General features: G+C 29.0%; 1 protein-coding gene across 6 annotated transcripts in view; it reads right to left on the reverse strand.

Moving 5' to 3' along the window:
- Positions 1-15,200, reverse strand: part of LOC109601910 (sodium/potassium-transporting ATPase subunit alpha) — a 46,223-nt gene that overhangs the window by 17,942 nt on the left and 13,081 nt on the right. The gene's annotated exons all lie outside the window — the stretch shown is intronic.

Here is a 15,200-nt window from a genome sequence, read left to right on the forward strand (position 1 = left end):
ATGATTCAATTCGACATTAACACAATTAGTTTAATTACTGTCCTTCCTTTAATAAATTGACGTGTAAATATTAAAATCGTAACATTTTTTATTTGGGACACGAGTTATGGCACACTATTTGGCAATTACGGCCACTTACATGATCATCAACATTTCTAAATTCGCAACCTACACATGGAAAAAAATCCAGGATATGGCCCATTAACGCAAGTTAAAAAACCACAATCAACCGGTAATCTGATAGTTCTATGCAGACACTGTAAGAGTTAATAAAATCCTTCACAGTCGTTTAATTAGTTTGTTAATTAAATTGTTTATTGTCGAAGTAACAGTTAAAACTATATACCAATCAGTTAAAGATATAATTGAATGGTCTAGCGTTGGGACTAGACAGTAAAGTTTATGGAGGATTAGAGATTTTGAAAATACGATTTAAACTTTCTAAATTTTGTTAAACTTCCTCAATTTCATCGTCAAATTTATTTAAAACTTTCAAACAGTCTTCGTGGCGTCCCGAACTTTAAATAATATGCTAATTTTAACATGAAATTAAATTTTGTAATTGTTACAACAAATTCACTCACTCAAGTAATGACACATTAATAAATTAATATATCACTTGAGATAAATTTAGTTAATACGACATAAAAAGAGACATATGACACACAAACAGATAAAACTAATTATAATAGATAACTTATTATTAGACCGCTTTAAAACTCATAAACTAATAAAATAATATTGTACAAATAAAACACAAACTTGGTTTTACGGTAATTATTATATTTCTAGTTGTAAAATTTAAATGGCAACAGAATTAAACAATAAAACTAAATTTACTGGACTTAGGAGCATTTAAAATTCAAATAAACTCCCAACTAGTTTCGGAAATTCAATTTAAGTCTATACAATTTATTTTAGAAGTTTAGGGACATTACAACTAACTGCAAGTTACTGTTTGGCCGGAATCCATACGTGTCGGGCGAAACGTCTGGAAACCTTGGCAATATCCATATCACATCTGCAGAATGATATTACGTAACATTTTCAAGTTAAAAAATAAATTACCGCGGCAAAGGTTTCCATATTAAATTAACGTTTTAAAATTGCTGGCTATATTTTTTCACTAATCTACAGATTTTGAGAAACATACATTTATGCAAATTGCAGTATATGTAGTCACATATTAGTATGTAAATTGCAGTACTAATACCTTATTTCCATAGTAATTAAATTTTGGTGAAAGTTGGCACCTTGTTCATCATTTTCAGCTTCTAAATCAGGAGGGAAATAAAGGATGAGAGTGCAGCAAAATGTATTTTTAAATACATATTGACAACTAGAGAATTTATCAACTGACTTGTTTCTGAGAAAACCCAGCTTGCTTTAAATGACAACCAACACCATGCGTCATAAGCTTACTGCTTTTGAGGGTCTACGTCCTTTAATGTCTTGAAAGGACAATTTTTATCAGATCAAGATTTATGTGGACAGGTTTTAACATAGCTCTATTTTCTATTTGTGTAGGAGCTGGATTACCAACATTCATGAATTCACTTCAAACACTTTTCTTACTGTTCAAATTGAATGTATATATTTTTCTATTCGTGACAGAGGATAGAGGATTTGATAAAACCTACCCTGGAAATCAATAATTACTGAATGGGAATAATAAAGAGAAAGAAAATAATATTTTTTAACATTTCAATATTTTCTTTAAACACAGTTTCAGTAAAATGGCCGTACTTTTTCTGTGCGAGATATTAGATGGATTAGCTTTAAAGAGGTATCTATATAACCAAGTAAAGAAAACACTGGTTTTGACATTGCTAAATGAAGACAAAATATAACTTATTTTTTCTTTTCAAATTCGCAATTATGTGTGTAATAATAACAGTAATGTAAATTTCAACTCCTTATTTCCAAAATTAACAAAAAATACCAAAAAATATCACTTCTATAGTCTAACTTGTGCCACCATGTGTTCCAATTTTGACGATATTTCATAGGATTAACTTAAAATTCGTATTTTACTATAGAATAGCTCATTCCCACTTGTAAACCACCCATATTAGTAGTCGAATCACCTTTGTTTAAGTAACAGCCTGTTTTTGTTGTTAAAAAAACACATAAAAATTAGCTAGTATGTGTACATTTAAAGAGCATTACAGCAATAATTAAAAAAAAAATTAAAAACCTCACATTAATTTCCCTTTTAGAGCGTTGCGATTTTCTTTTACGGTGCTGGTCGCTTTTTAAGTGCAGAATTGTGTCGGGAGCTTTTAAAAGAGATTCAAGGCTACTTCCTATTTATACAAGCTAATAAATAATTGAGTTAATTAACTGTAGTGCCACCACAATGGATGCGAGTTCCTCTAAATTGGTATTGCAACCGGTAACCACAATTAAATAATTAAATTTCTGCAAATTTCGTATGCAGAAACGTTTTCGTCGTCCATTTGCGATCGGGTTGTCAGTCAATGGTGGATGGGTGTTGTTTCGTTTTTTAATCGAAGTGACAATTAAGTTAGATAATAATTCTAATTGGTTTTTAATAATACCTTCAGTCATTTTTATGTACCAGACCGACATATTATTTACATAAAAATGATTGGTGCCTTTTGCGCCCCCTTATCTCCCATGAATACCTGATATATTGAATTTTCAAGCGGCACGGGCACCTATAAATATTGCATTGCACGCAAGTTTCATACGATGCTCGTTTTCCAACTTTGCCATATCTAAAATTCACAATTTCTGTCGCGTAATATCGATCTTACGTCGCCTATTATTTTACATCGGTGTTGCCTTCGGTGAGAATGAACGTCGAGATGTGGAATTAAATCACACTTCGAGGTATCAGACTCGTCACCCGTTGTTCTCTGAAGTTTTGATTTGATTATGTGTGTACTTGCGAGAGGACTTTTGAATTATGAATATTAAAGCGACACATTAGGCCATAAAAATCACAAAGGATAAATTATGGAATGTTCTTGCGTGCATACTAAGAGACGAGCTTCGAGAGAATATGCGCCCTTTTTGCCCCCACGTTTGTATAGACGTGTGTAAATCTCATAAATTTCACAAGCGAAATGGGGTGAATCCCAATTTAGTCATTTTTTACGAATATATCATCCGTGTCCTTTTTATCCAAGATTTGTGTGTAGTATTTATAAATGTGCGGACACAAACAACCTGAGATGTAAACTTTGATTTAGTATTAGATATTATCTTATCATTAATTGTAGATATTAAGTGTTTGTGGCGTCAGTATCACAGATATGTAAGACGTTAGTAGATTCTTTAGATTATAAACAATTTAATGATGATTTAATAAAATTTCTATATAAATTTGTTTAGTGAATTTTTAACATCAATACCAAAGGTTTATAAAACCTTTTCAATGCAACATCTATGTCAAAGTTGTTTGCAAGTTGTACGACTTTTATGCCTTGACCGTGACGAACTTGGAAAAGTAGAATTAAAAAGTATATTTAAGTCTTAAATATTGTTTTAATAGAGATGAGAAAAATTGTTGAACTGTTATTTTGAATTATTTTAACGAATTTTAAATTTTCAACTGTTTTATATTGATGTATATAAAACACGTATAATTTAACATTTAAAAAATTATATAATACTCAAATATTCTTAAAATAATTATTAATGGAAGTAAATTAATAAGTAAAACGATATTATTTGAATAAAAAACTAACTTAATAAACAGATATACACATATAAATAATTATATTTTGAATATTTCTTTTTATATTGTCATTAAAATTAATTAATCATAAGCATCATTAAAAAAGTTAATATTTGAAAATAAAATTAAAAAAATGTATTTTAAAATATTTTATTCTTTTCTCAATACTAATTAAATTTGAAACACAGTATAACATTATTAAAAAAAAGTACAAGTTTTACTTAATTTAATTTTTGTTTAAATTTTTATATACAATATTAAAATTATTTAATATAATTATTTACAATTAATTAAGTACAGTAAACAATTTGAGATTAGTGAAGTTTTTAAATAAAATTTCAATATTTTTAAATCTAAAATATAGTTAAAAATTATTTTTTCTTCCTTAATAATTAAGATTTAATAATAATAATAATAATAATAATAATAATAATAATAATAATAATAATAAAACACTTTCACATTCAATTGACTCAACTTATTTATATATTTTTATATACCAATATTAAACTTACCAATATTAAACTTAATTTAAATAATTTATTTTTAAAGAACAAGTTAAATCAAAAATATTTCTCTGCAAGTATTATACATTTATGTATGTATATTATGTGTAATATTAAATAATTTTTAAATCAGAAATATTAACATTATTAAAACAGAATTCACTGACTCGATATATTTTAAATATTTTAGATACCAATAGTAAAATTATTTAAAATGTTAATTTTACTGTAATATTTCATAATTAAAATTAGTTAATTTTTAAAAAACAAATTAAATCAGGAACAGTAATATTCTTTATAACTAGAGTAAAATATTAAATAATTTGTGATTAATTGAGATTTAAAATGAAATTCCAACATTTTTAAATCAGAAATATATTTTAAAATTAAATTTTTCTTTTTAATAATTAAATTTTAATATATATGACTCAATATATTTTAAATATTTTTATATACCCACACTAAAATTATTTAAAATGTTAATTTTATTGTAATGCTTTATTTAGTATAATAAACACTATTTCAATTTCGACTTAATAATTTCTTTTTATTCTAATATTAAAATTCATTAATATATTAATTAATTAAATAAAAAATAATAATATTTCAATACATTTACCATCAATATACATATATTTTGCGAGTAATTGAGTATGTATGATATAAGTAAAAACCCCATTTAAATATATCATATTGTAGAATCGAAAAAAATCTACATAAATGAATAAATAATATATTCATTCATTCTGTTGTCAATGCTTTTAAATATTTAAAGTTCAATTTTCTTGCTCTCGTCTTCAAGACATCACAGATATTTATTTAATGATGCGAAGTAATTTTTCTTTTATGTATTATGCAGTAGAAAAAGAATAAAAATCCCTGATGATAATTAAAATCAGTTATAAAATTTACAGTTTATTAACAAATTAAATACAATGATTGTCAAATATTTTTAATTTTCGTTATTTCACTTTGATTAGCAGCTTTTTATGTCAAAATAATTAAACCATTCAATATTTTAAAGTCCTTTATTAAAACTAACAATCGAAACTAATAACCGATGAGTTTTTGTGCAACGTGAAATAATTGCAATTTCGCCGGCGGCGTAAAATCGGAAATAGCGAATCGAAAATGCCCGCCTCCTGTCAGAACTCCGTCGACGGCAGATTTTCTCGCGTTGCAGGAACATCTGAACGTGCTGCTCGCACACATACACACACATACATACACACTCTCGTGCACAGAGAGGCAGAACCGGAGCGGCTGTGTGCGACGGTGCTGTTGCGAAGGGCGAATTCTGGTGACCTCGTTTAGGCGGCCCCGGATCAATACAACCGACCAACCCCCCGGATGAACATTAGACTTGCCTGCTAGATACACTCCGGGACATTCCTGCCTCTATCCGTCGCAATTGCTCTCGCAAAACCCGAACCTGTCGGAGAGAAACTATTGCGGACTGTGTGACACCGTTCTCCACCTCTTTTCCAAAGCGGTCCCCCGACTCGGAACGTCTGACGGACTGAAATTCAAGCCAAAGTCCCCGCCTCACCCCCACATCGAAATATATATTAGGTTTATGTTAAATGGGACTACTTTCAAAATTTAATACGCCCCGAGTTATGGAAGTTTGGCGAGAACGTATCCGCTTACACTAATGCCATATTTCTTGCTTTTTATTTTCTTTGCCTAGGATAATGGAATAAACGGGAGTGATTTCAATTGGTTAAAGTTCTGCGGTCAACGACGTGTTTAATGAAAAATCTAAAAGGTTCAATTACTTCCTTGACCCATTATATTTATTTCTCTCAGCAAAATTAAAATAAACTTTGATGTGATAGAATTAAAACACTTCTAATTTCTTGGATAAAGCATGGGAGGAACTTTAATTCAAAACCAATGAACACATTGGTGAGTTTAATTTTAATCCTTTACCATCATCCTGTTAATTCAAGACTCATAAAATGTTATGCTGTAGTCCAGCACTGAAGTGATTTAATAAAAAATAAAATCAATACTAGAATGAAGTTTATTTATTTAAAAACGGTCTTTTAATTTTAGTCCTATATCTGGTTTATTCAGGACTTCATGAAAATGATAATATGTTATAATATATTGAAGTGATTCAATTGGTTAAGATTTTGTTATCAGTTAAGTTTAAGTGAAAAATAGTGAAATACTTCCTTGTCATGATACACTTATTCCTGACAGAAAAATTAAAAGAATGTATATTTATTTACGGTAAAATTAAAATACTTCTTCACACATCAAACAGTGATTTAATTTTAACCCTTTATATCTTATTTCTTTTGATTCTTGCTCGAAAATATTAAGATGACACATGGTAGAATAGAGTGAGGTAATTCAATTGGATAAAATTTTCTGATAAATTAAGTGCTGGCTGAAAAACCTTAAATATATTAAATTATTCCTAGCCACATTATATTTGTTTTTGATCTCAAAATTAAATTAAGGCTGGATGTGATGAAATTAAAATACTCCTCCAAATTTATTGGATAAACCACAGGATAGAATTTATTAATTTTAAAACCGATAAACCCAATATATCACAGAGTGATTTCACATTAATCCTTTATATCCCATTTATCCGGGACACTTGCGTGCAAGTATTAACAAAACGGAATATGACGTATAGCGTGATAATATTAAGCATAAATTATAACAGTACTTAGAAAATCAATAGGAAATCCACCCCAAAAAGCTAATTGGTAACAGTATCCACGTTCAAACGCAAAACTACCAATACTAATGACTGCCGGGTCAAATCCAATAAAATTGGTCATTATTATTAATAACGGATAAACTTAAATTAGAAATTAATGTAGGGAACACATAAATTGCAACCAGCCTTACGCCTTGATCCAGTATCAAATTAAATCTACCAGAAAATTACGAAATGGTGAATAAAATTTAACATCCTTTCCGTTCGACGCCTTTTGCGGGTCCGTATAAATTTCATGGAAGCAGCACACAATTTTAATGCGGTAGATGGAACTTACTGGGTGTTCTTGACCTCATTCATATATTTAGCAGGATGGATTTAACCGAGTTTACCTTAATTAAAACTAATTTTGGCCATTTTTTATAATACTTTAGAATTGTCATAACTTTTTTATTTTAAATAGAACTAATATTATACTAATTAAAATACATTTTTATAAAACCGTATATTTAATATTCAATTTAAATATTTACAATGTTCAAAACACCCTGTATTAAATATTATACGCTTAAACCAAAACCACTCCATTTAACTTTGTCCTTTGTGATGTGAAATGGTGAACACACGACATTTAAGCTTCTATAAAATCAGAGACTGCGAAAATTATTATTTTTTTTTGGACTTATCGTTACTGACAAGGAAAATTTACTTTTATCAATTCCATTTTCGTACTTGACAAAGTACGAAGCACTAAAGTTAACATTTTTCATATCATTATTCATTTTTATTTATCAAATTTCTATTTGACGGTAAAACAAGCCTGTACTACGTAAATTATATCACCAACGTTCATCAATCTAAATCTTTAATGTGTCGGAAAGTGCCTTGTCATGTAAACAGCGAGGGAGAAGTTTCATAACATTTAAAAAATTGCGTGATATTTTTTATCTAAATTTCCCACTAAAGTGTTGAAATGAAAAACACGTTTGTAACCATAAAATTGTTAAATTCACAGACGTGTGAATATTGTATCGTTAGAAACCAATGCCTCATATTGATTTTGTGTCACAAATTTAGAGCTCCATATAATATTAATTGATTATAATTTCCAAAGCAACGTATAATCAAATTTCACGTCATCGACGTCAAGCCGCCACCTTCGCAATCAAGATCGTGATGTAGATAAATGTAAGGGTGTGTGTACCGTTAACCTTAACCTATTGAAAATCGACACCTCTGTTCGGATTTTCCAATACATTGAGTGTTCCTATCTTAACAAAATTTGCTATCTACACTCCTCCACGTGGATACAAAAAAATGATTAAATTTTGAAAGTACTACACTTAATGAAGATTCGTATAATGAAGGCACAGTTCAATATTTATTATTTTTCTGTTGTGTTTAAAGTATTCTTTCATTCATTTCAATGCCGTCATCTAACTGCGTTTGACAGTGGACGAATTATTGGCTTAAAAAAGGTAGGAAATTACCAATCGGATGAACTGGTGTCGAAACAACGCCTGTAACTGTTGGATGACGTCGTCTAAAGAAGGTCGTGAATGACGTACGAGAGTTTCAGGAAGACATCGAACGACAAACGAACGTCAGGACCGTCGCCTTAGAACTTTAGCTTAGAACGAGGTCCCTTTGTGACCACCCGTGCAATTGACAACCAGCGGTGAAGTGGAAAGGAATGAGATTGCCGTCAGAAAGTACTTGGGAAAAAGGTGAAATCCACAATTTATTGTGGAGTATTGTACACTCCAGTAGCTGCAGTTTCGATTTGGGATACCATTGCATTGGTAGTTAATTTTTATTAGAGGTAATTTGGCCACCCAGCGATGTATTCAGGAAATTGTGGGACTCCATTTAGTGCCTTACTTTAAAACCCTTTAAAAGCCAGTTTTCCAACAGGACAATGCCCACCCTCATAGTGCGGGGGTTACTTCGGAGCGTTTACAACATTTGGAAACTTAGACAGGAGAAGTTTAATTCTCCTTTCATATACACTGGCGTCAAGAAGTGACCTGAAATGGGGTATCTTAGGACGAAATGACCTCCTCATTATTAGTTTAAAAAAATGATACAGATCAATATCCAATATTTTTATCTTACTCTGACCATCGGATGTATGTATTCTATTTTCACGTCACGGCGTGAAAATTAACAGGGTTTTGTTATGCAGCCGGAAAATTTCTTAAGGTTTCTAATTGATAAGCCGTAAATCACGTTTTTCAACGGCAACAAAAAAATCGTTCAATTTTACAAAATTACCGCCGAGGGTTACGTGAAAATCCGGCCGACTTTACAGCGTGTGTTCCAATTACCGAACTCATCGAGAGGATTAATCGTATCGATCGAGGTATTTGTTTTTTTCATTCCAATCACGCGAGTTCATTTAAAACTGGATCTGCCGGCTCAGACCTCGGTGTGACGTGCTGACCGTACTAACGACATGATTTGGCCATTGTTGTGTTATATAACACATAATTAATCCTCCAATGGAACCAAATCCGTCCACGCAATAATTTTATCTATGAACAATTTGATTAATTGACATCGACGTATTGGGTTAGGTTCTGGCATCCCCCCGAGCTAAATGGTGCATGTTGTTTTTTACTCTCGCACGGTAAATTATGAAAGTAATTTTTCCACCCACATAATTAAACGCCGTGAGCGTGTCAACCGATCGCTACAAGCGTATAAATGTGAAATACTGCCGCCGCTTATACACATGCAAATGATAATGAAAATTGTGGAAATTAATATGCCGAGTGGGTCCTTCACTCCCTCGACTGTTTGTTTTCACACAGATACAATCGGCTTCGGTCTCGGAACACAGTCCACTTTTAAACCCATTGAATTTATATCAACCCCCCATTTATCGGACATCAGCGACATTCGCTAATCGATATTTTCCTTTTAACGTATTAAATCTGTTTTTTTTAGTACAATCTTGATATGGATATGGGGGAAACTTGCAAATATCGTTTATTTTTGGAACATAAAATGAATTTGTTGTTATGCATCGCCATTCAGCGTATGTCAAGCACAAAATCCTCGGCGTTCAACGACAACAAAGCCGTCGTGTAGGTGAGATGTGGATGTAAATTTCACATCACAAATCCATACGATCGTTCGATCCACAATCTACTTTTAACCAGAAGAATTCTGTTTCAAGCAGTCTTGAACCGTGGATTGCACATCGATAACGTCATATTATTGTCAACACACAACTGATTATAATAAACGTACTAATTGATAATTTTGCAATATCGATAATTGTTTTGAATTTGCTAGGAAATTAACTTAATTTTGATGCCAGTGCTAACTAACTACTTTTTATTGTCAACAATTTACAAATGTAAAATTTGGCGGATGCGCCGTTAATTACCCAGATAAAGTGGATGTCGATCAAGGCCGTTAAATTTGATGCCGGTTTTGACGGAAAATCCGTCTTAACGAATGCCCAGACGGAATTCATAATTGGCAAGAGGCGGTATCAAAATCCCTTTTGCAAAGTTTAAAATTAAAATTTCAACTAAATTCAAATTTCTCCCGAGACGGAAAGCCCCAGATTACTTTGTAATCCGCATTGAATAGAGATTAATTTTAGTTTTTATTTTGTGAAACTTCCTCATTAAATAGGATATGTTTCAGCTTTGATGATTTCTGTTCAGCAATAAAAGAATTATTGTTTGTCTTGTAACAAATGAAGTTTAGTTTAATAAATGTCTACTTTTAAAATTATAAACAGAGAATAACTTCTTTATTTAAAAGAAACTTGTTAAATAATATATACAAAAACTTTTCAATTGGTCTGAAAATTTGAACATATGAATTTTGTTTATGCAAAAAACTGTGGTGAAAAAATAATTAATTTATGGTTTTATATTGTAAATAATATTAACAATTTATATATTTCAAGGAAAATGGTTTAATAATACACACTAAAATTTAAGTGGTCTGAAAGTGAAACTGATTTATTCAAATAAACAATAGTTTTAAAATTTTTTACTGTAAATAACTTTGACATTTCTAGATCTGAAATAACTTACTCTTAAAAATGTCTAAACGATGTAATATTTATTTATTTAAAGAAAATTACACTGAAATAATAATATACACTGAAACTTTTAAAGTGCTCTGAAAGTTTTAACTGACAAAATTAAATGAATAGCTGTAGTTTAACTATTCAAATGAACCTGATAAAAAAATAAAATTTACTTCATTTAATGCTTAATTTTAAAGCTTTATATTGTCAATAATTTTGACAATTCTAGATGTGAAATGTCTATAACCTACTCTTAAAAATATCTAAACAATGTAATTATTTATATATTTATTTAAATAAAATTTTTCTACACTGAAACTTTTTAAGTGCTTTGAGAGTTTATCTGATGAAATAAAATAAATAGCTGGATTTTAACTAGTCAAATAAACACTAATAAAAAATAAAATTTACTTTATTCAATCTTAATTTTAAAGGATTATATTATAAATAATTTTGGCAGTTCTACTCTTAAAAATATCTAAACAATGTAATTGTTTATTTATTTAAAGAAAATTGGTCTAATAATATACACCGAAACTTTTTAAGTGCTCCGAAAGTTTTAAGTGATGAAATGAAATAATAAACTGGATTTTAACTATTCAAATGAACACTAATAAAAAATAAAATTTACTTTATTTAATGCTTAATTTTAAAGCTGTATATTGTCAATAATTTTGACAATTCTAGATGTGAAATATCTATAACATACTCTTAAAATAATAATGTACACTGAAACTTTATGTGGTCTGAAAGTTTTAACTGATAAAATGAAATAAATAACTGGATTTTATAAATTTACTTAAATACTTTAATTTATTAGGATTTGTATAGTATGTTATCTATATTTTTGTAATTCTAATGTCTAAAATATATATAATAAACACTCAAACATTTCAAATGTCTTAAATGTATAGACAGATTTTAGTAACTTTTTTATAGATTAAGATTTTTTGTAATATTTAATGAAATAAAAGAATAAATTGAATTTTATGTATCCAAATTTATGGTTTTAATGTTTAATTTTAAAGTTTTGTGCTGTGAATAACTTCGCAGTTCTAGTGAAGTGAAATGATTAAAAATATGTAATTAATTATTTATTTATTTAAAGGAAATTAGTCTACTAATATACACTCAAACTTTTTAAGTGGTCTTAAAGTTTAGAGTGAGTTTGGTAACTTTGTAATTTACTTAGCGTTTGATTTTAACATTTACACTGTGAATAATTCAAACAAATCGTAGCGAAAATGTCTAAAATGTAAAAATATTTATTTATTTAATAAAAGAATCTCTAATATGGACTCAAGTTTTATGAACTGATTTTAAAGCCTTAGCTAAAATGAGAATTTTTTATAACATTCGCATACACCCCGAAAGCTTTGCAAATTTCCTGATGCTCTGCTCATGGAAAATAACGATTAAATTTTGAACAGTTCAGTAATATTTGATTTCGTACGAAATTAAACAATCCGTCGCGGTGCACGGATGAAATTTAATCTGGGATCTCGTTTCAATTTCGGCGAGGGAATTATTTACCGAAGAATAAATTTAATATTGCCCGTAGCAAGTACAAACAATCGTTGAGCACGAGATAAAACGCGGGATAAACGTAGGGAACACACGGTTCGGCACGAATATTTAACCATTTCACGTGATTGAAAGTAACGATTTGTTACTTTAACGTGGCCTAATTCGCCGTTGCTGAATTAGTTCAGCCTTACTCAACTTGATTGCACTTCAAGAGTTGCCCGGTTACTTTAGAAATAATACAATGCCATTCGGACGGAAAGAAGCGTTTACGGACGACGTGAGTGCCACACAGAAAAGATGTAATTTTTCGGACAACGTATTGAATATGGTGACGGACTCGTTATAACCACATGAATATGATAATGCAAAGTAATTGCGGTGTGTACAATGTATTCGTAAAGTTTCCGAAACTGGGTCACTAATACTTGAAATGTGCTTTAGACGTGGAGCAGCAGTAAAACGAACTTCACATCTCTCATTGTTGGTGATTTATATACGGAAAAATCGGATATTTCTATGGGACGACAAAAATTTATACTTTTTCAACTATGTAACGTACACATATGAAGAATGATTAATTGAAATGTTTTAAAATTATACATCAATCATTGTTTTAAAGGACTTAAATTAAATTGTTATATTGATTAATTAGATCGATAATTTGTCAAAATGATTTATTATTAAGTTCTAAATATTATATTAGTACGTTTGTGAAAATATTAATCGAATAATTTTTTATATGATAATTTTAAATGTTATATAAAAATAAATTTAAAATAGTAAGGTATTACTAATATTTAGCTCATCATAAGGAAGAAGTGAGCTTTAGTGATCTGACTTTAACAGAGAATTCTACTGAGAAAAAATATGAAATAACAAAATAAATTAAATAAAATTATTATTACGTTTGTTAAAATATTAATCAAAGGATATGTTAAATAACAATTTTGAATGTTATATGAAAATAAAATTAAATTGTTGACGTGTTACTAATTTGTACCTCAGCAAAAGGAAGAAGTGAGGTTTAGTGAACAGATTTTAACAACATATTCTAATAAGAAAAAATATTAAAATAATACTTAATCAAAGATACTAAAAATTATAAATGAATCATTATTAAGTTTTAAATAAAATTATTATTACGCTTGTTAAAATATTAATCAAATGATTTGTTAAATAATAATTTTAAATGTAAATGTAAATTTTAACAATTTATTCTAATGAAAAAAAATAAATAAATAAAATAATAATTAATCAAAGATACTAAAAATTAGAAATGAATCATTATTAAGTTTTAAATAAAATTATTATTACGTTTCTTAAAATATTACTCAAATGATTTGTTAAATAATAATTTTAAATATTATATAAAAATAAAATTAAAATGTTGAGGTATTACTAATTTTTACCTCAGCAAAAGCATAAAGTGAGCTTTAGTGAGCAAATTTTAATAACGTATTCTAATAAGAAAAAATATTAAAATAATAATTAAGCAAAGATACTAAAAATTATAAATGAATCATTATTAAGTTTTAAATAAAATTATTATTACGCTTGTTAAAATATTAATCAAATGATTTGTTAAGCAACAATTTTAAATGTTATGTGAAAATAAAATTAAAATGTTGACATGTTACTAATCATTACCTCAGCAAGACAATGAAGTGAGCTTTAGTAAGAAAATTTTAACAACGTATTCTAATAAGAAAAAATATTAAAATAATAATTAATCAAAGATACTAAAAATTACAAATGAAAGTTTTAAATAAAATTATTATTACGTTTGTTAAAGTTTTAACGTTGATTTGTTAAACAGTAATTTTAAATGTTATATGAAAATAAAATTAAATTGTTGTCGTGTTGCTAATTTTCATCCCAGCAAAAGGATGAAGTGAGCTTTAGTGGACAGATTTTAACAACTTATTCTAATGAGAAAAAATAATAATTAATCAAAAATACTAAAAATTATAAATGAGTCATTATTAAGTTTTAAATGCAATTTTTATTACTTTGACATAAATATCGTTCAAATAAATTGTTAAACGCAATGAAGAGGGCTAATAAATAGATATTAAAAGCAGCATATTCAAATATATACATTGGAAAATCAATAAAATTAATATCGTTTAATTTTTGCCTGGCAGTAATTTTAAAACATGGATTTTATTGGCTTTCGCTCCATTGCCCCTCAAATATCAATTTGCTGGCTTCGTAATTGCTAGTGTTCAACTGTTACTAGGCAAATCAAATATTTATTGCTGTAAGGTCAGTCAATGAATTGTTGTGTAGTATCAATACGCATTTTAATCAATTTATGGGACCAATACCATTGTTCGAATAATCTCATTCAATCGAGCCCAATTTTTATTAGAACAGGACCCAACGTTTCAATGTCGGGTTTTGTCTAAATGGATCCGGTCATTTTGATTTGGACCCGATCGTAGTGCATGGCAAATATTCCATTTCGCCGACCCCATCATAATCCGCTGCGTCGAGAACATTAAGTTTATTAAGGACCGATCTGGACAAACAGACCACAAATTAATCTCACTTCCTAGAATGCTCCAGTTTAAAGGAACTTTCATCCGACGCTGGCAGATTAAATCAGCCAACAATCCGGAGGATTATTTTCTTTGTGCATTTGAAAATCGATAGTAAAACGACATTGAAACAGCACGTTCTAGAAGCTGAAACAATCGCAGCACGAAAGTATTAATGTAGAAATGC

Source organism: Aethina tumida, chromosome 1 (assembly GCF_024364675.1).
Source record: "Aethina tumida isolate Nest 87 chromosome 1, icAetTumi1.1, whole genome shotgun sequence".
NCBI classification, from domain to species: Eukaryota; Metazoa; Arthropoda; class Insecta; order Coleoptera; family Nitidulidae; genus Aethina; species Aethina tumida.